This window comes from Brachyhypopomus gauderio, chromosome 3, assembly GCF_052324685.1.
Source record: "Brachyhypopomus gauderio isolate BG-103 chromosome 3, BGAUD_0.2, whole genome shotgun sequence".
Lineage (NCBI taxonomy): Eukaryota > Metazoa > Chordata > Actinopteri > Gymnotiformes > Hypopomidae > Brachyhypopomus > Brachyhypopomus gauderio.
Window position 1 is genome coordinate 14,713,388 of NC_135213.1, and position 23,952 is coordinate 14,737,339.

At 39.3% G+C, this 23,952-nt stretch overlaps 1 protein-coding gene across 4 annotated transcripts in view; it reads left to right on the forward strand.

Moving 5' to 3' along the window:
* The first annotated feature begins 6,730 nt into the window (after positions 1-6,730).
* ppm1bb (protein phosphatase, Mg2+/Mn2+ dependent, 1Bb) overlaps positions 6,731-23,952 on the forward strand; it is a 32,581-nt gene continuing 15,359 nt past the window's right edge. For 2 of the 4 annotated variants that reach the window (XR_013129971.1, XM_076999721.1), the window contains exon 1: positions 6,731-7,087. The gene's annotated coding sequence lies outside the window, so the exon portion shown is untranslated. Of the gene's footprint in view, positions 7,088-7,203; positions 8,107-23,952 lie in introns of those variants that run through there. The other 2 variants (XM_076999723.1, XM_076999722.1) reach the window with 2 other exon arrangements.

The following is a 23,952-nucleotide window of genomic DNA, read 5'->3' on the forward strand; positions in this document are numbered from 1 at the left end:
GTTTACATTACAAACGTGTAAAAGGACAGTTATATAATGCGCTGTCAGTTGTGTCTGCCAAATGTGTGGACATTTCAGCCTACAAGAACTCGACATCAAATTTGAGGAAACACGATGCGATAAGTTTGCCGTATGCATAAATTTGTGTAATGCTATATCTCTGAGGCATAACGTTTGTATGATGTAATTCTTAAATGTAACGCAGTGCAATACTAAAAACCAGTTCGCACTCTGAGTGTACACACTAGCAATATACGATGATTAAGTCTGCTACAAATTGATTCAGTTGGCGTCAATTTGTAGCTATACGTATTGGCTATATATTTTTATATATTATATTTATTTATAATACATTCTTTTTGTTATCATTAAGTCATTGTTTCCAGTAATTCAGTTTCCCATTATGTAATTTATTGACATGAGACAGTACTCATGCATTTACTCACTACTTGAGTAGCTTTTAATTAAAGTACTTTTTAACTTTTACTCAAGTAAATTTTTGGATGCTTACTTTTACTTGAATAACATTTGGTTCAAGTAACAGTACTTTTACTTGAGTAAAATTGTTGAATACTCTACCCACCTCTGTGTGGGAGTCATATATGCTTGACAACACTGAGAAGGCCCAATTTTAGAAAAGTGTTTAAAAACTGCATGTTGTGACGGGTGAGGAGTGCCAACGTGATCAAGTCTCAGGAGAAAAGGAGGGTTTAATGATAACGTGCAGCAATTAAAGACCCGTGACAAGATCCAGAAGTATAAAGAAAAAAGACATATAGACGGACAAACGACCCTCAGGCGGTGGCTTGATAGGCCCCGCCCACCTGAGAGTGGAACAATGCAACAATAACAAGACAACTGCTGGACAGGGGTGACACCCAGTCACTAACATAACAAAAAGATAAATAGAAGAGAAAACATTTGCAATATATAATCGCAAAAGTGTCATGTACTACATAAAATATAACCCAGTCCAGTTTTCACAAATGCTGAAAACACTGATTTGAAAGTATTTGAAAACGCTCCGCCCACTGCTAATTAGCATAACTTGCATGCAAGTCAGTTGGAAAATGAAAAGTAAAGCGTGAGAGGAAAAGCAGCAGCAGCAGACGGAGCCAGTGAGGACTTTCGTTTGCATTTTCGTGAAAACGGGTCAACGATGTGAAGAATAAAGACTTCTCCAACCGAAAGGTTTATTGAAAATGAACGACAACATTCGAACATCAAAGAGGGCGACCTTTGACAAAGGATGCCACGTAACAACAATGACAACATAATCATAAGTCATAAGATCAGAAACATGCTTAAATGAGACTTAAATATAACCGCCAGGTGGTGAGGCAAATGAGACACAACACACCACATGAGGGAGGCGTTGCGAAAGCAAACACAAAACAAAGTTTAGCACAACATAAACAAGAGGCCACGTGCTCTGCCGCAGCAGTATTCTGGTGGCTCTGTAACAATGCGTTTCATGAATAAATAGCAAATTATTAATAACGGTATTCTTGTTTGGCTGGCTTTACCTCCCATATTTTTCCAGTAGCAGTAATGGAATTTGATACTATTTCATTTATAACTGCAAGCATCCTCCTCAAGTCCCTGAGCCCTTTCAAGGTGCAATGTTATCTATTCCTGTGATATTACTGCTAAAGTTTTGAACGTGATATTTCTATATACCTGCTGCCCAAGCATAATTTCATGTTGGTGTGTGTGTGTGTGTGTGTGTGTGTGTGTGTGTGTGTGTGTGTGTGTGTGTGTGTGTGTGTTTGTGTGGGTGTGTGTGTAGGAACAATCTAGTGCATGTAAGCTGGAGGAGAACAGGCTGTAATTGTTTGACCTAAATGTGTGTGTGTGTGTGTGTGTGTGTGTGTGTGTGTGTGTGTGTGTGTGTGTGTGTGTGTGTGTGTGTGTGTGTGTGTGTGTGTGTGTGTCCTGGTCAGAAGGAAGTGAAAATAAGGGATTGTCTTTTTGTTTCAACCATGCAGTGACACAATCAGAGCGTTGGATTTAAGAGCATCCAGATCCGTCTTGGGATTTAGCACTAGTAAATAAGTGGGATCAGGCCCAGCTTTAAGGACACAATCCACTTACACTTTGTACTTCTGGTCAAAGAAGATTAGTCATGACAATTTTTCATTAGTATCCAAATTTCTTTTATAAGACGATAATACTCTTCCACTGTCTTTTTATATCAGAGAGAGAGATATTCTCATGAGGAGCAACTCAGTAAGGGTTTGAGCAGTCAGAAGGATGAACATGATGAGACCGGAGGATCATGAGAATCACTGGTTCTTTACAGATTACAGTGGAAAGAATTAAGCAAGCTTAAAGAGCCCTGCTACTGCCTGCTGTTACAAACAATCCCTCAGCAAGGAATCATCCCATTTTAGCTACTTCAGTCCATTTCTTTATGAGACAAATAGTTCACAAAGTTACACTATACACACAGATTGCTGCAAGGTATCCAGCATCCTGAAGGACACACTGTTTAATCTAAAAGTACTAAAACAAGGTGTGTGGGACGCTGTTTAAAACATCTGTTCTACATTGCGTGTGTGTGTGTGTTTCTGGAGTGTATGTTAGTCTTACAGACAATGTGTTACATCTGAAATTTACATGCTTCTTCTGTCAAAGGTATTGTGTCCATTTTATTCTTAATTCTTATTCTTCTTTTATTCTGAATATCATTATCATCATCATCATCATTTTTGTATTCTTGTTTAATGTCTTATTAAGTTTAGCATTGTTAGATTCAAATATGTTTCTGAGACCATCTGGCTAAAATGGGTAAACCTGCCTCTAAAGAAATGTTTTTATTTACATGCCAGACCATATTAGTTCTGTTTTCATGAATCAGAGGCAATAGTAAGAAGACGAGATATTGCAGGTGTCTCAAGAGAAAGAGAAACACACTTAAAATCCACTCTTACTGTTCTAAGGGATTAAGCTACTAATAACAAAGATAAGTTACCAAGATAAGTAGCAGAGACACATAACGCCTCATATGGGCATTTCCAAAGTAATCAAGCATTAAATAATCTGTAGTAATATGAAGCTACTAAATCATCTATTAACCATCTATAATCAGAATATAAGAATACATTGCCTAATTTATGTGGTAATTAAGTCTGTTATGCAGTATTTATTTGATGTAAAGAATGAAACGTTTCTGTTGCTTCTGGCTTCGATGGAGAAGATTTCAGATGTTTTACTTTGCTGGCTTTTCAGGGAAATTAAATATAGCTGTGACAGGTGAGAGAATGCAAATAAAAAGGAAGCGATCACACCAGTCTCGGGGGAAAAGGAGGATAACGTGCACCAACTGAAAGCCTGTGACCTAATCCAAATGAAGGATACAATAACTACCATTCAACTGGTACAAAGACACAACATATATAGACAGACAAACAACCCTCAGGTGTCGGCCCTCAGGTGTTGCGAACAGCAGGGGGCCCCCGTATCGTGACAATAGCAAAGAAAGTGATAGAAGCTGCATTTTATTTTGTTAGGATATTAAAGTCATCAGGCAGACTGATAAAATATATGACGGCTTGAAAATACTCTCAGTACCAGCAGACTTGTTGAGACTTGAGAGAATACTGAGAGACGTGTAGGCAGAGATGCAGGGAAGTAAGGGGAAAAAAGGATCCTATGCTAACTAGGCAGGTGTGCTCAAATATGTGTGAATATAGAGTATAACTTGTGTTTTTGCTCAGGTGTGTTTGTATTTTAGAGTATTAGATGTTGCCATGATGAACCCAAGCCAATCTATGAATGATCACAGAACAACCGCAGTTTACTGGCGTACTGCACTATGCACATTGTCTAAAGCTGTAATGAGCATCTCATTCTTTTCTTTTACTCATGGCTATTATGACAAAGACATGTAGCCTCTCAGAACAATGAGAGAGGCCACAACAGGGGTTCATTCCCTTTGTCTGGAGCCAGGCGTAATGGACCCCTCCCAGAATGGTCACCCTATTCTGGCACCCTGCCGGAGCGTGGCCCTAGTGGATTACCCCATGCTCAGTTGGAGAATTTCACGGAAATCAAGACAGACTTTTCCAAAGAGAGCCACAGCACACAGGATCCGCCAAGTGTGTCTTTGCTGTGACGCAGAAGTCAGTAGTGTGCTAGGCTGAAGTGTGGGTGGATAGAGAATACCCACAGAGACCATCCACCTGTGGCCAGGCAGGTGGTGCTAGGCACCGTAAGGAAGCCTTACCAGTGCACATTTCAGTGCCCGAGCACACCCCACACACGCAGGCCACACATCCAAAGTGACGTGTTTCAGCTACTGTGCACCGAATAAAATCAACAAGAAAAAGAAATTAAAGTGCAAAAGCGATGGCTGAAGTGAGAGATTCTGAGCCAGTTAGTTCGTCTGCATTATTACAGCCACTGGTGCTATAGGGCGGTGACATGTTTTTGTTTACTTCCAGCAATCACAGGGACATTCTCCAAATGTAAGCTACCAAATGCAGAGATGAGATGAGATGTAGTGAAGCTGGTTTAATCTGACTAAATCTGGGTCAAATGTGAGTCAAGAGGACTACAAGATTTGCTCATTTTATTCCTCATAGTTTCTGCTCTTTTTTTTTTTACTGATTTCAGCACCAATCATCTGAACTCAAAGGTTTTCTGAACATATTACATATGTTTAAATGGGCTTAAACTGATTCTCCCTCCAAAAAAGCACACAATATCTTGCCAGATGCAAATGCCATTCTGATAATTACATTAGAAATTGGTGAGAATATATCAAATTCATATTAGTGATTTGAGAAAAGCTGTTCTGTGCTACTCAGTGACCTAACATTAACAGTAAAACAAAAATGCTTGTCATGTTCTGTGAAAGATACCCACACTGAGATCCACAAAATTATTTTAAAACAACATTTATATTACATTTATATTACATTTATAGCTTTTGTGCAGAGGCAATTAAACCAAATTTAACATTCTCTAAATCACAGTAAGCATATGACAGACCAACAATCTGTTTCAAATGAGACTTTCTTCTACTGTTCAATAATCATTGTAAAGCCAGCAGGTTAAATGTCTGACTCCATTATGCCCCTCTGACCAGAGGCCCCGTAGCACCAGGGCATGAGAGGTCACCCCTAGCCTAGACCCAGTAGCCAAATAAATGCTGGCACACATGGCTCCTGTGGTGGAAAGGCCTCATGTGTATGGATCAGGGACCCTGGACTTGAGGCTATTTTAATGGCATCACTGAATGGTGGTTTGTAATATTCCATTGTGGGATTCAATGGAAAATGAAGCTTGCTCTGTATTCCACCTCCCAGCGCTGAGTGTGATGGTCTGAATGTTTACATTGTGCTGAATAAAAGATGAATTTGCTTTTAAACTGTTTACTGCGACTAAAATGCTTGGCAGAGATATGGAAAACCAAGGAGAGAGGGAACAGAATCAATGCATCACTCATCTATATGGAGCACGCTCCATCTGAAGCATGCTTTCTCTCTCACTCTCACTCCAGTGCCAAGTGTCATATACTTCCATACCTCAATGAGCTTAATTCCATTCAAACTCACATTCACTCGAGTACAAGTGTAAATCAGTAGACTGAACCAGAACCAGAAGGAACACTGGTGCTTCCCTGCTGATCGTTCCACAGAGCGCACCCAGAATGGTCCTACCAAAAACCAGGCTTAGACGCCTCTCTAAGGTTAAAATTTCAGGTGCCTACTATATATTGAAATGTTTACATTAGGTAAAATCAGTTGCATCCCCTGCATACAATTTTGAAAAGCATCTGGTGAAACTGTAGTCCTTTACTGATTCTCTTTGGTGGATGGTGGTATAACCTTTGTTGAGAGACACAATCAATTTAAATACACTTATTCAAAACTATAATTTATATTATATGTGATGGTGTCCATGATATTCTGTATAATAATTATAATAATTACAGGTGTAAAGTGTACGATCCAATATTTCTTCAGCAAAGAAATTTGTCACTGAATCATTAATTGTAACAGCAGCATTAGATCCCTGGTATAAGACTATGATAACGTATTTCTCCAAACTTGACAATAAAATATCAAGACTACATAATGACATCATAACCAGATGACTTGGTGAGAGACAAAATGCTGTAAACCACATATGGCCACTTGATGGTGCTATCAAGCAATTAACGGTTGCACACTCAGAACTCACTTTTCATTAGATTTTTTTGGTAGAAAGAGAACTGTTTCACTTGTGCATTTCCTGGTTCTTGTCATGTAACACACATAATATAAACGGATCCCTACAATTAGGATACTTGTGTATTACGTTTGACAGAGACATATTAGAACATTACAGTGGTTTGATCAAAATTTGACTTCTATTTTAGTATCTATAACACTAGGTGCAAGTTTACTACATGAGTGCACGATTACCTTTACAACAACAAAACTTAAAATATCACAGATATCGCTATCACAGAAAGAGGAAAGCAGAAATTATCTTCCGTTCAGACCCGTCATGTACCATGTAACAGGCCTAAGATTTGGCACAGCCTTATAGCCGAGTACAGTCTTGTAGCTACATTTACAAAGATTACGCTGTACAGCTCAGACCTAACTCTTGTGACTGAGATAAATGACAAGACGTTAACCAATAAAACCGCATGACCGAAGATCGATGACGCTGTTTGTCAGCGATATAATCCAATTAGCAAGCACGCTTCGCAAAGGTTTGGCCAATCATCAAACTTCAGCACAACGTGTCCCTCCCCTCCGCCGAGACTCTGACCCGAAGGTCTGGGCCTCACTGTGGGAGAAAGACCAGTTTTAGTGTTTAAGTCCTTTATCTCGAACCATGGTCCTCGTTTGAGACCAGGCTGCCAACACTTGTGTTATTGCTTCTTCAGATGGTTTAAGCGGACAAAGTTGGCTTTAAAAATGCCTAAGAATTCACGCTGTCAAAGCAGTGAAACGCCGAAAACGGAATTATCGCCTCTCGTGTGAAACATTTTATCGTCGTTTAAAAGGGATAGAATTTGGGGAAACGTCCGTATATAAGAAAAATAGATTGGAAGCGAACACCGATATTCGTGGTACATCTTTAAAAGGTAAGTGGCTAGCTTGCTGGCTACCTGTGTGTGTGTGTGTGTGTGTGTGAATCGTTCGCTAGCTTCAACGTTAGCTAGCTCGACGGCTCTCCTGCCACTAGCTAGCTGCCTCGCTAACATGGCCTCGGTTTTAAAAATAAACGGGCTAACTGAGTTAACTGTGAGCCCGGTTAGGCGAGTACAGTCTAGCGTAAACAGGAGCTCGTTGTGCTCTAACGTTAGCTCGCCTGCTAAGCTAGCAGGAGACGAGGCGTATGGTTGTGTAACAACGGACCAGTCAGGGTAGAGCGGTTCGATATGCTAGCAGGCTAATCGTTGTGTATTTGCAGTAATCTTTCTGCTCACAGTCACTTTCTCGTGGGTCTGAATCGTTCCCAACTGCCTGAAATATACATTAAGCGCGTTAGATGTTGTATTTGTCCAACTACAGCTTTCTTATTTTTTACAGCTGCGTAAACGTGATCGACAAACTCGCCCGTCAGAAACAGTACGAGACGTTGGTTGTTGGTTTTATTGTGTAAATACGCGGTCGACGCGCACCGTGTGGTGGCAGCTTCTGTCACAACGTCGTTTTGTTCCGTTTCACTTGAAGACGACGCTAGTAGTTTGTCGACACAGTCGGGGCTGATGTTTGTCCTTGGAGGCTGGTTAACTTCAGCTCCTTGTTTGGTTACTGTACATGGTTTTGAGCTGGATGTCTACCGGTTTGACCCCTGTGGAGAATACATGGAGATGGCCGTGTTGAGATAGTGGTTAAACGGGCCTGTGGGGCCTGCGCCCTCTCATGAGCACTCGGGCACACCAATCTTTTAAGTAACTCGTACCTAACGTGGCTCAAGGAGATCTCGGACTTTAAAACTATTGTATATCGATCATAATTTTTCCTGCTATTTTAAAACGTTGACACTTTGACTAGTTCTTTTTATCGCTCCCACCAGCAGGCGCTTATCATATGCGATTTGTGAGGACACAGTTCATTATGGACGTTTACCTGCTTATCTAGTGAACTGGGCCAGAATGTAAGTCACAGTTTAGATCCCCGATCTTGGTTAACATCTTGAAAACTGGATCTTCTTTTTTCACACTTGTTGATTATTCTTAGCTTACACGAGCCATTTCAGTCTTTTTGTTCATTGTAATGTGAGCTCTGAGATATTTAAACGCTGCAACAAGTAGAAACTTCATTCTAGGACTATGTTGATTTATGATTGATTTTATGTCTGTTTTAATAACTCAGTCGATTTTAAATAAAAAGGACCGATTTAAAGGCCATTTAGGCAATGTAGATTTGTGTGAAAGCTATATAGACACAGACAGGCATAGGTTAGACTGTGGTGTAGATATGTGTAGTCTTAAAATTGGCAATTTTACAGCAAACCTGTTGACCAATGCCTTATTCATATAAATAGTCGATACATAATTTGTATGTAGATAACTGTGATTAAGAATGTTTTAGTTTGTTTTATACTGCTGTTAAAATATGTGCCCAATAGTAAAAGGCTATGCCTTTTATAAAGAAGAGCCATGTATTCTCATTGGACATTGTAGAATAAATGGGCCTACATTGGGGGGGGGGTGTAGCCAACATTTTCGTTTTGGCAAAAATTAAATTATTGAGTCATTGAAACAGCCAGATGGGGGGGACAAGGGAGACATTTTACTGTAAAGAGACTTGATGTTTCATATAGATTGGCCGATTAGCACATCTTTAAACATCTTTAAAAAAATTCAATGAATATGGTGTTGATCTGACATACAAGAACCTGCCCAAAGCTGTAGTCTGAGGTCTAGGCAGCCTTGGGTTTTAGCCTATACATTAGCATTTAGCCTATCTTTCTATTTTTTATTTTTATTTTTTAGCTCAAAATGGTTAATTTGATGATCTATGAGCTGGCTGGTTTTCAGTTTCACTGTTTGTTGTGATCTGATGAATAGGTCAGGTTTAGTTTCATTATTGCAAATTACTTTTCATATCTAAATTATGGAAAGCTTTCAAGCTTGTCCAAGCCTGTACCATTCTCTCTGATGTGAATTTCCTAATAATTTGTTTGAGATACCTCAAATAAAGAAATATATAATGTTTTTAACCTTGAAAGAATTAGTTTTCTTAGTTTAGTAGATTAAAGGAAGCAGCCACCAGATCCGTGTAAAAAACATTGTGTGAGACATACTTTCATTTCATATATATAATAAGGTAGAGTATGCTAAGGTAGAGAGTTCCTGGTAGAGAGTATGCTGTGTGCAGTTGACTGCCGCTTCTCGTCGGTGTGTGGTCACGTAAGACTTGTACCTGTGTTGGAGTTGCGAAGCGACCTTGGGTAACTTGAAAGGCGCTATATAAATTGAACCTATGTAAGTATGTGTATATACACACACCGCTCACTGGACATTTTCTCTTTTTTGGACCATTCTCTGTAAACCCTAGAGATGGATGTGTTTGGAAAATCCCAGTAGATCAGCATTTTCTGAAATACTCAGACCAACCTGTCTGACGCCAACAACCATGCCACGTTCAAAGTTATTTAAATCACCTCTCTCCCCTGTTCTGATGCTGTTTGAACTTTAGCAGATTGTCTTAGCAATGTCTACATACCTAAATGTGTTGAGTTGCTGCCATGTGATTGGCTGATTTGACATTTTGCTTTAGTGAGCAGTTGGACAGGTGTACCTAATAAAGGAGCCCGTGCGCGCACACACACACGCACACATATATAGTATGTATGTATATAATGTGTGTGTGTGTATATATGTATGTGTTTATATATATTCCTGTCTTTATGACTACACAAACACTTGTGTATTAAACATTAGGCTATAAAAATGTTTGTCTTACAAAACTCTTACCATTTGTCTTTTTCAATGGATCCTAATTGCTATGCGAAAGAACAGTGTTGGTAGCAAAACTGGCAAATGAGGAGGTAAAAAGACAAGCATATCTATACTGTATGTGAGAGAACATGCCCAAAAATTCCCACATGTTCAAAATGTTGTTCCAGTATGTTGTTCCCCACATATTGGGCTACATTTGTTTGTTTTTCAGTTAGATGGTAAATGTGCACAAAATGACTAAATTATCACTTTCTTGGTCAGGAGTAATCTAATATCTTGTTTACTACTTCATAACTATGTCTCATCGTAATTGAACAGTTTTTATGACCTGTATGTAGTGACAGTAACTTGCATCACAAAATGTACACCATAAAAGCAGTTCAATAAGGATGTGACATTCATCATTCAGTTATGAAATCAGTGATGTAAACAATACTAATATGGACACATCTTGTAAACATGCATTAAAAAGCTAAATATTAGACTAAATGGAACAATATCACTTTCTTGTTCCGGACCAGTGGAAGTGATGTGCAAATATGAATGCAATCTTACACAGCATCATTTCAAGATTACTTGAAACTCTAGAAAATGTAAAGACATAACAGCTGAGCTGTTCTTTCCATTTCTAGATATTATTTAGGCCTAGAGCTTCTAGTTCTTACTTAAGAGATGACCTCTTACAGCATACCTTAAAAAGTGTAGTAAATATGGATTTGTTTAGTTTGGGAAATACTGACTCTTACTCTTATGTGAGAGTAAAATGTGAAACTCCTGTAACCCAGGGAGTGGCTGTCATAACAAAGGTAATGAACAATGTAGTGTAATTGTAGCTAGACTACTTGCTGTCAATATAGCTGTAAGGTTTGATTTACAGTTACATTTTAGATTTTAGGCAAATACATGAAAATGTAATAAATAATTTACAAAATCATGTTTATAAAGTGTAATTCTAGCATTTGTAAATTAGCTTGCCATTTTTAAATTAGAAAACCTTTTTTTTTCTCCTAAAATCTAATGATCCACACTCCTCATAATGGTGAGCACCTGCTATTGTTGAGTGCCAAAGCAGTATACATTAAAGAGGAATGTTTGATTTTTATTAGTTAACCAGTATAGTTAAACATTGTAGGCTTTTTGCAGAAAAACAAATGCACAGCAGCAACTGAAGGTTTTTTTTTTGTTTGTTTGTTTTATATAACTTTCCTGTGTTAGATCTTTTCTTATGAAGTGTAACCGATCATGTTCAAATCACTTGCCTTAATTGCCTTAAGGGCTCAATCATTGAACTTTATTGCCGTATTACTACTCTATGCAGTTTTATGATTACCAGCAAATTATTTCCTAAATTTGTTTAACAAGCTCAGTCATTCTATTTTTAATTTTCATTTTTCATTCCTGGAGAAACACTTCTGAAGTTTTATAGTTTTACTTTTTAGTAGGTTGTTGTGTGTTCATGCTATACACTAAGCTGTAATAATTTTGTAGGAATATTTTGAGTGTGTTTCAAGTTTTTGCGGCATCATGGAGTTTTGTCCCCTTCCCAGGAAGGGCATTTTTATTTAGAAAAATGGCACTTGAGTGAGGAAAGCATCTGTGGAATTCCATCACAGGAGCTGTATTCCTGCACTGATGTCATGTAGACAGAAGACGTCAAGGGGGAGGGCTTTGGGCTGCAGTGCTAAATACTTTGTTTTAAATCTTGCCCTTGTGTGATTTGCCAAGGCCATATGATGTTGGTCATCTTCCCCAGGCATTAATGTCAAATGAGTAGGAACTAGAGTGTAATACTGTATAACCTACAGCAGGTCTCAGCAGGTCACTGTCCAGATGCAGAAAATCACAAATCCTGTTAATTTGGATTGGCTTAAGAGCAGCGCTCAGTTTCTATGCTGCTCAGGAACATGACTATCCGTGGTAACACAAGCACAGATAGTGTTCATGTCTTCCTTATTGGTTAAATAGAGCATCCCTGAATGCAAAACATGTTGAACCCTACAGCAGATGGGCTACAGCCACAGAAGACCACACCAGGTTCCACTCCTGTCAGCTACGAACAGCCTGCAGAGGTTACAATTTGCACAGCCTCACCAAAATTGGACAACAGAAGATTGGAAAAACATTGCCTTGTCTGATGAGTCTGTTTTGCTGCAGTATTTGGATGGTACGGTCAAAATGTGGCATAAAAACATGAATGCATGGATCCATCTTGTCTTGTTTCACCTGTTCTATGGAGTCTGCGGTGGTGATTTAATGGAGTGGGTATACTCTTGGCACACTTTGAGCCCATTGATATCAGTTGAACATAGTTTAAATGAAGCATCCTACCGGAGTATTGTTGCTGACAGTGGTCTTTAAAAGGATGGACATGGTGTACCCATCTTCTGATGGCTACTTCCAGCAGGAAAGTGCATCACGTCAAACGACAAATCTGCAACAGCTGCGTGATGCTATCATGTCAATATGGAGCAAAATCTTTGAGGAAGCTTTCTTGCACAGTGTTGAATGTATGCCACAAAGAATTAGGGCAGTTCTGAAAGCAAAATGGGATCCAACTGGATACTAGCAAGTTGTACCCGATAAAGTGGACAGTAAGAGGAAAATGAATGCATATAACCCATATGGTTGTATATGTAGGCTAGTTTATTGCCTTATGGATTTGATTGTGGATTGGTCAACGATTAAGTTATTTTGCTTCCACTTACCAACATACCCGGTCAGGGTCATTTATTAAACATTTAAGGATGAGTGGTGTAAATATGAATGAATGATGCATTTAAAAAATACTTTTCAATTTGAGCTGCAGGTTTAATTTTTTTTATATATATATAGAAACATACATTTCTGTCAGACGCTACATTTATATCAGTTTGTTAGTGATGCAGATCTATAAGAGAGAATACTCTTTCTGAAGCCCTTTTCAGTGTTGCTTTGTAAGTAAACAAATTCAAGCTAACAGGTTGGAAACAGGTGGCTAGGTGTTGGGGTGAACCAAGAAAAGGACATCTAGAGTCCGTGAGTCTTGTCACTGGCATGAGGACTAGTAAACAGGTCCAGCCTGTTTTTTGTTTTGTGAGTGTGTTGGAATTTGGTGAATATTGTTCTTGATCCTTTTTAGATGTTCAGAATGACGAGGCAGAACGTTAAATGAGCAATACTCTTACACACACACAAAAAAAACATTAAAAACGGCTGTAATTGTACCACCTAGCTAGTTTTATGAACAAAAAGAAAAACTGCATCAAAAGTCTTTATAGTATACACTAAGTGTAATTGACATATTGTTATACTAATGAGCGCTCATAATATATATATTTTAGCATAGAGCAGGTTTCTAGTAATTAAATTACTGTTGCATTCTTGGTTTGCAGAGTGTTTTAGACTCACCTTTTCTGTCTTTAGATCAGCATTTCTTTGAACTCAAATCTGTTAAAGTACAGATGGGCCCTTGAGCACAATAGTGGAGTACTAGTATTCACCATTAAAAAAATAAGGAAAAACATGTTGCTGGTTACTGTAGCCATTACTTTTCATATGCTGCATAGTGTATTGCTCTAATCTACTCTAAGCATACAAAATAACCTCAACAACTTCAAGCCATTTCTTGTATGTGTAGGTGTTGCTAGTAAAGTCGGTATGTTTTTGTCTCATCCATGTTACTGCCCCTCCCCCAAATGTGTTATGGTAGCCATTTTAACAGTTGCCTATTAAAGTATGTCACGACTATTGAGCTTAATAGGTGCCTGGATTTCACTAATGGATGTGAAAAAACACATTAATGTACTTAATAAAAGTGCACTGTGCAGTGCACATATTAATATAAGTAATATTACATATAGCCTATATATTTTTTAACCCTTTTATTGACTCCAGAACCATTTTGAGCTCCCTTGTTTCTGTACACCTACCTTTAATAATGCAGGCAGTGGAGCAGATTCCTTATCCCACAGACACAGACTAGGATAGGCATTTAACTCACAGGTGACCAAACACGGAGCTAAGTATGCCAAAATTAGCCATCAAGAAAAACGACGAATTGTCGAAGAATTAAAAAGCAAACTGCAATCGTAACAGAATGTGTTCACAAACGAAACGGCAGTAAAAGCTGGTTTTGTTGTGGCTGAAGAAATCGCCGCGCTTCAGTCTTTTTCAGAGAGAGCATTTTTGAAGCACATTCGCTATTTTCAGTAATTTGATATTTCAAGTTCTGAACAAAGTAAATGTGATATTTGATAATTTTTTCTTTACTCACTTGGATAGTTTGATCGTTGATTGATGGAGTAATGTGGGTTTCATAACCTAACAAATTTAAAGGATTTATGTTATAATAACAACAACAAGCAAACATTTTTTTAAAAACATTTTTTACGCAAATATATCTGTAATATTTGTAACTTGAATAAGTAATAAATTCAGAGGTATTTAACATTAAGGAGTAGGTACATTTATAAGTTACATATGGCCCTCCATGGGCAACGATTATGCTGATGTGGCCCGTGGTGAAAATGAGTTTGACACCCCTGATTTAACTAAATAAAAATTGTAAAGTTACTGAATTAAAATGATTAGAAACTACTGAAGGATTCAGTCAGGTCATCAGTGTTCATTTACACACTGGTCATTCCATTCATCAGCCCTCTTTTAGAATCACATTCATGACTGACTCACACGGCCCACTGTTGGATGACTATAATGAAATTTCCCTGTAATCGAGTTGGCTTGTTACCCTGATCCAGCAGCCTTCCTCTGAGTGCTCTTTCATGCAGTTCCGCCCATGTGTTTCCTTGCTGTGATGATCTGAATGGAGGGCTTCCTTTTTCTGAGCTGCCTGTTGCAGATCTTTCCATGTATGGAGAGTAGATGTGTTTGCTGTTCTCGCTTTGTGTTTGTGTCAGTTTGCATTTGGTTAAGTGGAACAGTATTACAGCTGCTGTAGATGGATTGGAATAATGGTCTTTGGTGAGGGGACTACTGTATGAGAATTTGTGTGATGCCTTTAGAGTGGAGTAAGGGGCAGTGTGATCACCAGTCATGTTCAGCTGTGCATTGACAAGAGTAGGGATGCACCGATACCACTTTTTCCTTACCGATACCAGCTTTTCAGGTATCTGCCAATACAGAGTACCGATACCAACTCTGACTTAAATGACTTAAATTTAGTGGTTAAGTAACTGCACATTAAAACGTTTCAGAGCTATGAAAAAATAAAAATTGCCACAATGCAGAAACATTGTGCAAGAAAGAAAGCATAATCTTGCTAAGCTTCAAAGCTTTTTAATTGTTTACATTCAATTCACATTTAAACAAGTTGCTTAAACTAAAAGATTGCTAACGTAAAAGTATGCAAACAAAAATGTTCTATGTAAAAAAGGTTTGAGCTGCTTGGTTATTTTACATGTAACAAAGCCACAAATTTTGAAAAAAAAATAAGCCTGTGTACAAACAAAAGTGCAGCAAGTTCAGTTTAAACAAACATAAGTAGAGCATAAACATGGCTTAGCTTTACTTTAGCATCAATTTAAGGTTTTTCTTGATAGAGTCTTTTGCATGGAGTCTGAACTTGTGAAATACCTACAACAAATAAGCTTTATCAGCTGATAATAACCATTCAAAGACAGCAAGTATGGTTTTGTAGCAACATTTACTTTCTGCTTAATTAAGGTAGGTTTATATATTCAAAATAATAGGATAGCTGGCCTACATGTATTACAACTATTTTGTAAATATACTGTAAGGTAGCGCAGATTAGGCAAGTTGTACCTTGGCTCTAAATGTTCAATTAGTCGTCGAAAACCTATATTATCAACGACTGATAAGGGCTGGTCATCCAACGCAACAAATTCAACCAGTTTCTCAGTTAATGCTTTCGCTTTTACACTGTCAGGTGGGTATATGTCACGTCTGTGAAACGCACATTCTAAAACTAGGTTTATACTTTTGCGAGTGACCGTAGCACGCAATTCCGCACACCTCACGCGAACCTCTACGAACGGTGCGTTTTATACTTGCCACGTCACATTCTTTGCAAGTGTTGTCCGAAACGATATGTGGTAGTATAAAGAAACACCCCTCAAAAACAGGGGAAGGAACATTTACCTGACGAATTTTAATTTTGCTTTGTTTCAGTTTTGAAAAGTGCTGGAATTTAGGTTAAAATATTTGAAGATGCTTGAAATTGTAACTACTTCGTTTCACAACAAATAGCTATCTGACTGAACAGTTCTCTTGTATTACGTTAACAAATACAAGCCTCTTGTAATTCCAGGACGAAGCATGAGAGAACGTGAAGACGTTAAGATTGGGCATTTTGAAAATAAACAACCATTAAATAATGTGATTAAAAAGCGAAGTATTTCGAGTTTATGTATAGGCTCCATATTTAACTTAAATAAGTTTAACGTGCTGGGAAATATTGAAATGGACCTTGAAAGTGGCGTACAAGTGCTTGAAATCCACCCTGTAAAGGTGTATGAACCCTGCAAACATGACTTCATTGCGCTGAGGCGCGGCGCGCAAGAAGTGACAAAATTCGAGAGGTGCACAACCTCACGAATTGATAGCGCACGAAGCCCTCGCGCACGGGCGGAGCCACCGCGATTACGTCATTTTCACTGTGCGGACCCTCGCGCCGGTCGTGAAGCGTCAAGTATAAACCAGGCTTAAACGTAGTTTAAGGATTACTGCTGACCTGTGCTAGCTTGCTTCTTTGTGCTTACTTGGAAGAAGTCGTTGTGTTATTTGACGTTGCTTCACTTTAAATGCTTAATTAAATTTGACGTATTGAAATCTTTTGCTGGTCGTGCCACCCCTCGAAATGCTGGCGTTACACGTTTTGCAGCGGGCATTTTTGCTGTTACCTGTCTCATCCGAGAAATACTCCCACACTGTGGACAAGTTCCATTTAGTGGTGCAAATGCGCATCAATAAGCTTCATGATATTGGCGCTCTCTATTGCCGATACCGATACTTTGTGTAAGTGCCAGTATCAGCACCGATACCGATACGATATCGGTACAACTAGACAGGAGGGTAGTTTATCTAAACAGCGCTTCCCTACTGTGAGTGTGCAACTGGCATCTTCCATGTTGCTTAATACAGTATGGAATAAAATTGAATTAAATTTGGGCAGAAGGGAGGTTTCAGGTTGGTAGAATTAGGTGGTGAATAACATGAACTTGGCCCTTTTGTGGCAATCGGAAATTATCCATTGATTGCTCTCACACGTATTTGAAATGGTTGCAATACAAGCAGGAAAAAAAGTGTTGTTTTGGCATGGCCGTGATCTCAAGCGCAGGACGGCTTGCTGTCCAACATTACTAACAGAAGGGATCGTCTGCAGCTGCACATCATATTTTTGGTTTCAGTTATTACAGTTAAGTAATGAGGTTTATAATTATGTTCATTCAATTATTTTAGTTCATCCGTTGTATTCATTCTAGTCTCGGGTTCCCAACCCAACCCAACACTCCCATGCTACATCTTTTGCTCCGCCATTGATCAGTCCAAGTTCCATGCAGGTCTTATTGCTTCAAGCTCACAGTGTGTCACCCAGTCATGGCCAGTGTTTTGCAGCTCTGGCAGCCTCCATTTCCCCTTTTCATTGATGTTGCATTTCTTGGCAACATTTGTGCAGGGGAGGCTTATGCTTTGGGTTTCACCCTGCGGTTTGGATAGGAACAACTGCTCAGTGACGAGTTTCTGGGGGCTCGAGGTCGAGAGTTTGTGGTTTCACCCATGGTAGACAAGGGCGGGTTTTTTTCTGTGTATGTGCATGGAGGGAGGGGAATTAAAGTGAGAACTTTCTTGTGCTCTGTGTGAGAATGTCGAATCCTAATGCTTATGGCGTGAACTGGAGAAGTGATTTCATTGTCATGAAGATTAGCTTTACCTGGGGGTTTTGTTTATTTAGCTGAGTGGAATTGGAAACTCTAGATGCTGTCTGAAAGTACTATTTAAAATATGTGGTTCAGTAGTATACAGATGTACAGATGTGGTTATATGCAATATGCAAATGCTTAGTGTTATGAGAACTTTTGCATATTTTGCCCAGCCAGCATGCTAGTCATCTTGCCCCTTTACATTTATTCTCCAAAGACGAGTGTCCTCATATAACACAGGTCACATACTATTATTGTTGTAATAGATGGGTGTGGTTCCAGAGTGCTATTTTCATAACATCTAGCCTTTCAACAAGTCAGGTATCCAGCAATTTCAATTTTGTTAAGAAAATTATGTTTGGGGACTTGTACTTTGTGGCGGTTTTTACTGTAATCACGGCACTAACTTATTTGTCTTGTATGCATGTAGCCTGGTATATGGGTGATACTATGGGTGATGATGCAAATAAAAAAAAAAGTCAGCTAACTTGCACATTTCAAAACTAGAAAACATGCATCATAGGCAATTATTCACATACTGCAGGCAATTTCAGACAAGCCAGATAATAAATGAAGGCGGATCTTTAGACTTGCAGTTGTACCAATGAAATCATTAACTGAAATCTGTTACCACCTGAATCGGTCAGCTGGTGAAGGGTAAAGGCTTTATTGCTTTATTGTGCTTTATTCTGTTGTGCTGTGGTCGTGCGTGGTGTGTGGAGGTCATCCCTTATCCATGTAAGACTCTGTGTTTGTAGTTGGGTCATTGAATGAAGCTAAGTCCCTTGTTAGGGTGCAGCACTCAGAGTTGCTTGGCAACCTCACAGTGTTTACTTTATTTTTAGAGTTCAGTACTGGCTCACTAGTCAGCCAGATTAAGAAAAATGGGGGTAGAAGTCACAAACGTGATTCTTCATGACAGGTGCTGTGGCTTACTTTTGGTTCTTTCTGTCTGTGTCCACTTAAACTCAAGAGAAAATGGAGATTAAACCAACTTTGACTGATCCCTTTGTCTTAAAAAAGGGCCCCCTCTACCTCAAAAGCCGCACTCTGCTTTCTCCGTTGTTAGCATGGGATCCCTTGTTTGGCATATATATACATTCACCGGCCACTTGATTAGGTACACCTTTCTAGTACTGGGTTGGACCCCCTTCTGGGATTAACTCCCTTAATCCTTCATGGTATAGATTCATCAAGGTACTGGAAACATTCCTCAGAGAGTCTGGTCCATATTGACATGATAGCATCACGCAGTTGCTGCAGATTTGTCAGCTGCACATCCATGATGCGAGTCTCCCGTTCCACCACATCCCAAAGGTGCTCTATTGGATTGAGATCTGGTGATTGTGGAGGCCATTCAAATACAGTATACTCATTGTTGTGTTCAAGAAACCAGTCTGAGATGATTTGACATGGTGCTTTATCCTGCTGGAAGTAGCCATTAGAAGATGGGTACACTGTGGTCATAAAGGGATGGACATGGTCAGCAACAATACTCAGGTAGGCGGTGGCATTGACATAATGCTCAATTGGTACTAATGGGCTCAAAGTGTGCCAGGAAAATATCCCCCACACCATTGCACCACCACCAGGCTGAACCGTTGATACAAGGCAGGATGGATCCATGCTTTCTTGTTGTTGACGCCAAATTCTGACCCTACCATCCGAATGTTGTAGCAGAAATCGAGACTCATCAGACCAGGCAACGCATTTCCAATCTTCTATTTTACAATTTTGGTGAACCTGTGCCAACTGTAGCCTCAGTTTCCTGTTCTTAGCTGACAGGAGTGGCACCCAGTGTGGTCTTCTGCTGCTGTAGCCCATCTGCCTCAAGGTTCGACGTGTTGTGTGTTCAGAGATGCTCTTCGGCATGCCTCGGTTGTAACGACCGATTATTTGAGTTACTGTTGCCGTTCTATCAGCTCGAACCCGTCTGGCCATTCTCCTCTGACCTGTGGCATCAACAAGGCATTTGCGCCCACAGAACTGGCGCTCACTGGATATTTTCTCTTTTTCGGACCATTCTCTGTAAACCCTAGAGATGGATGTGTGTGGAAAGCCAGCCTGTCTGACACCAACAACCATGCCACATTCAGAGTCACTTAAATCACCTTTCTCCCCTCTTCTGATGCTCGGTTTGAACTGCAGCAGATTGTCTTGGCCATGTGTATTATTCAGATTGCATTTACATAGATTCCTGTCCAGGAGGAATTCAGCTAATTCTGCGTCCAACTTCATTTCCTTAACCAAACAATTATAATGATGGGGTGAGGTAATGTGGCATTGAGTTGTCTCATAAAGTGACCGAGAGGAGGTTTGTAACTACAGACCAGTCTCCAATCCAGAGGGCAGTTTTTCAAACTGGTTTTGTCAGGCACAATAATACACATGCTTCTGCAAATGCTAAAATAGAGATTATTTTTTATGTTCTCTATATTCCAGAGTTTATTTGAAACTCGTAAAGTGTGGGGTGGGGTGGTGGAGGATGGGTGTAGACTAACACACCTTTAACCTCAAGCTACCTGACCTGCTATTTCCAGTGCTTTGTTTAACCCTAGTTCTCATGCTCACTTTGGTCCCCAAGGCATTCAGCTCTCCTACTGTATAGACCAGAATCCAAAGTTTAAATTGTCTTTGACAGAGGCATCAAGATAATGTCTAAAGTTATTTTTTTTTTTTTTGGGGGGGGGGGGGGGGGGGGGGATTTTATAGCCACTGGTACTTGAAGGCTGTAAGCTCTTTAGTTCATTTGACCCGAGTCATGGGATCAGAGGTAATAAATAGGACAGGTTCACTGGGACTTCATATCAGCATTGAGGATAATGGAATAAATCTTGTATAAAGTTTGGCTGACCTCCCCGTGGAGAGCAACTGTGGTGCTGGTTGAGCTGATGGGATACTTTGAGTTTATTTACCCATTTAGGCTATGATTGGATATTTGGTGATGTAGGCTAGCTGATGTGCTGATCTCAGACTATGAATCCTTTATATTCAGTTTAAATAATACTCTAAGCCTAATGGACCAACTGTACAAATAGTTTTATATAGCTAGCATTGTTTTTAGATTAAAGATAGAAGTTAAACTTTTTTAAAGCAGAGAGTTGTTGTGTAAAATTGAGTCTGACTACTATTATAAAAAATTCTGCTCTAGTGATGGTTCATTAGTGTTCGATCAGTGGATGCGGTCAATCAACAAACTCTGCAAGGAGCTACTAAATGTTTAATATGCATTAGAACAATGGAATGCTTTTTTAATTCATCTTTTATGGGGAATGTCTGATGTATTTGAAAACAAGGCAAAGGTTGCATTACATTAGAAGAGCAAAGGCTGGGATACAAACACATTAAGTTGCAAAACTTATAAAAGGTGCTTGCAACTTTAACATCAACATTGGGAATGGTGAAGTAAGCAGCAGTGTTAAATGGGAAGGCAGTAGGCTCTTGCTTCCATTTTGCAGTGTTGAGGTGAGCTTTCAGAGCGTTCCTTGTTCAGTGTGAAACGGAAACACTCAAAATGTAGTAGGCTGTTCTACATGGGGTTCGTTTTCATGAGAACTTAAAGTCTAATTAAAACTACTTCTAAAAGAAGATTCAACAAGAAAACATGTCTCTCAGAATTTAAGGTTGTGAACTGCAGCTTATGCAAAGTAAGATCAGCTTTGTATGAGACCTCAGTTATACTGGACCATTTTGAGAGGAGGCACATGGGCTGCACGAATTGTCTCTGTAAATTGGCAAACTAGTTTTAACACGAACATTGGCTAACCATCCAAATTGTCACGACAAACCATCATGCCTTCAGTGTTTTGTTTTACAATGCAAACAGTAACCTTTTCTATTTTGAAGTACATTTTCTCTTGATCAATAAATTGTTCATGGCATTGACCATACTAGAAAGCTACGTGAACATGAAGATAGTGGTAACACTGTGGGTTTCTTCAGTAACTTAATCTATGGGTGGGCAGACAAAAATATTCCAAGGATAAACTTTACAGTCTTCCCATGGGAACAGTAATAAAAATATCTATTAAGAGTGTGGTAGTGTTGTGTGCTCTTCCACCTAGTTTTACTGTGATTAGTCTTTTTTTTCTCCTTGCATGACTGGTGAAATTGCCTTGTGCCTTTTTTTGGCACATGATGCATATTTGAGTCCTTGTATGTTTCTTTTAAATTTAGATGGATTGTTTATTTGATTAAGGGAAAACGGCTTATTTTATCGCAACATCTTATTTATAACTCATTTTGTCCCAACAATCAATATTATATATTGTTATTTATTTATTATTATATAATGTTTTTATAATATCGATTGAATTGCAATCAACAGCCAGCTTGTATGGAGAACACCCTTTTGATTTGATACGTGGAACATTTACTTCAACTGGTGGTGTTTTATATTAGAAGTACAGGAATGGAAATTAAAGTTTTCCTGTACCTAACTGGGCTGTGATGAACTGGGAAGCATCCCAAGGACTCTGTTTTACATTCTGCCTTTTGGGAAATTGATATGAGCTGCTACATGCCAAAAAAATGTGGTAAACGTTTGTGGAGGGGGTTGGGTTTAGACGCTTGTGTCATCTTTCCCCTGTTCGGTTTCACCAGTTGGCAGCCCAAGCTTGGTTTGGGAGGGTTAAAAATAGTGTGGTGCTTTGAGTGGGTGGAGTGGCCAAAAAGACAGCATGGCAGTCCCAGCCATGACTGTGCATGTCAGCCACCACCTCTACCCCCACCCGCAGAGAACCTGCCTCAACTTGGCTATATGCTCCAGCCCTCAACAGACTTTTCTTGGCACATGCCTGCCATTCCTGTCGTTTGTGGAGCAGGGAGCAGAAGCAGCAGTGTGGGCTAATTAGAGACACCACCCCTCTGTGTAATTCTGCCATTGCCTTCGGGGGCTACAGGCCCTGGCTGTAGATGTTGTTTTCTGTGAACTCGAATCTCCCACATGCTGCAGCTTCTACTGGAACTAGGTCCTGCTGACTGCTGTTTTTCCTTTGCTGGGACAACTGACCAGACTGGCTCGTGCACATGGTGAAGGATCTAGAAAATCGGGTGGGGAGGGTTACTGGCAGATTGAGCCGTCTGGTGAAATTTCTTGTAAGATCAGTTTTAAAAGCTCTGCTGGCCTGAATGCTCTGTGTTTGGTGTTGGCATCAAGGCCCAGAGTAGTGATCACACAGCTTATGTTCTTGGCTCAGTCACCTTTGTCTCATGGCTTATTTAGAGGTTGTCAGGGGTGGAAAGTAACTAATTACATTTACTCACATTACTGTAATTGTGTACTTTATGAGTAATTTGTAAATTTCTGAGTAGTTTTTGAAATATGTAATTTTTACTTTTACTTGAGTACACATTGATGGTGAAAAATTAAATGCGGGCAGAAATTTAAACTTCGAGTCCCAGAACTGAAGGCCAATTGCATGGCCTTGCCTTGCGTGCACCCTTTCCATTGTCTCATAATCAGGTCGTAATCTGGTGCACTTTTTTTCCAAAAGGATTGTTCTATCTTTAAATCTTCTATCTATCAGGTTCTGTGGGATCCTGTGGACATTTTATTATGAAAAGTGGAATCCTGTGGGCACTGTATTTTGAATAGTTGGATCCTGTGAGCATTTTAAATAGTGGAATCCTGTGCGCATTTTGTTTTCTTTTGAGATGGGATCCTGTGGTCATTTTATATTTTGAGTTGTGGCAACCTGTGGGCATTTTATTGTGAATAGTGGGATCCGGTGGGCACTGTATTTTCAATAGTTGGATCCTGTGAGCACTTACATTTAAATTGTGGGATCCTATGAGCATTTTTTTATGTTTGATGTGGGATCCTGTGGGCATTTTATTGTGAGTAGTGGAAACCTGTTGCATTTTAGTTTGATTTGTGGCATCTTGTGGGCACTTAATTTTGTGTGCATTTTGTTTTTTGAATAATTTGTCATTTAAATTTCTTTATTCTTATCATAGTGTTGTCCGTTGGACAATAGGACTGAAAATAGTTTGCACTTTATGGTACAGGTTGTGACTGTCCTTGTGCTGTGTAGTATGGAAGTATGTTCCTGAGCCCAGCTGATCTTTTTGCAAGCTGATCTTTTTTGCACTTGTGCTGAATTTGGTTCATGATTCATCCATGCATTAAATAACTGAAAGTAACGAAGTAACTTTTAC